At 39.3% G+C, this 1,083-nt stretch overlaps 1 non-coding gene across 1 annotated transcript; it reads left to right on the top strand.

Moving 5' to 3' along the window:
* Positions 1-1,009: 1,009 nt before the first annotated feature.
* Positions 1,010-1,083, top strand: TRNAM-CAU (transfer RNA methionine (anticodon CAU)). Its single transcript has one exon. It is a non-coding gene; the product is annotated as a tRNA-Met (tRNA).

The raw sequence follows: 1,083 nt of genomic DNA, 5'->3' as shown, positions 1-1,083 counted from the left end.
AAATACCCCCCTTGTTTCTCGAGAAGAGATGGGAAAGATGCTCAATATCATTTGATTGAATAGTTGCCTCAGCTCCTTGTTGTTTGAAGAAACCCTCCACTTCAATTGGTCTTTTTTCACGAAAAGCAGACATGAGATAACAAATCAAGTGTTTCACTAAGATTTCGAAGAGCTGTCCCGAATTCAAGTTGATTATGTTTCGCTTCTTCCTCGGAGAAAGACGATCAAAGAATTCCCAATCATGGTCCTTGCGGATCGGATCATCCGTATAGGATACAAAAAGAAACTCCAGATATTTGATATCTTTCTCTTTGAATGAGATCTCAATTCCAGCTATGGTTTCATTAGCTATCTTACAACTAGAATCCCTCTTTTTTCCGATCCGGTTCCTCCACCACCGCGAACCCCAGTCAGGCATGATACACTTTTTAGTTATTGGGAGAACCCAAGTACTCTCTTTCGAATCCATGAAACAACTCTCAGGGATCTTTTTCCCTTTTGGAAGATACAGGAGCGAAACAATCAACCTATTGATATTGGAAGACCAAAAAGATTCTTCCAACGTATCATTTCTGGGTCCAATGGAATTCATAGGTATAGGAAGAAGCCCCATCAAATAGAGATTTTTTTCTTTCGACCATATTTCGATTGTTAATACAATATATAAGGACCGCTACTACAAGCAGTACTACACCTTTGATCGTGAAATATCGATTGCTTGTTGAACCCTGTGAATCACGCGAAAGTGAAAGTAGGATACTCCAAATTCGGGGGTCAAAGAGTTTCATAAAACGTTCTTGGTGGAAAAAAATGTGAGTGAAAGATCCCGCTGAATCGAATTGGGTCCATGAATCTAAGAAATAGTGGGAATTCTTGATCTCTCTCAATATCTCTCTCAATTCGAAGATCCAGGATTTGAATTGATGTCCTTTCATTGATTCCTCCTAAAGATTTCATTTCAATTGGAATTTGGTTATTCACGATGTACGATGACGATGATCTCTGTTAAGCATCCATGGCTGAATGGTTAAAGCGCCCAACTCATAATTGGCAAATTCGTAGGTTCAATTCCTGCTGGATGCA

The sequence above is a fragment of the Aristolochia californica genome, unplaced genomic scaffold (genome assembly GCF_029961685.1).
Source record: "Aristolochia californica isolate CCGP_79_NKW_82.1479 unplaced genomic scaffold, dmAriCali1.0.hap1 SCAF_243, whole genome shotgun sequence".
Lineage (NCBI taxonomy): Eukaryota > Viridiplantae > Streptophyta > Magnoliopsida > Piperales > Aristolochiaceae > Aristolochia > Aristolochia californica.
Note: the sequence above shows the minus strand (reverse complement) of the source record. Positions and strands in the feature narration are given on the sequence as shown.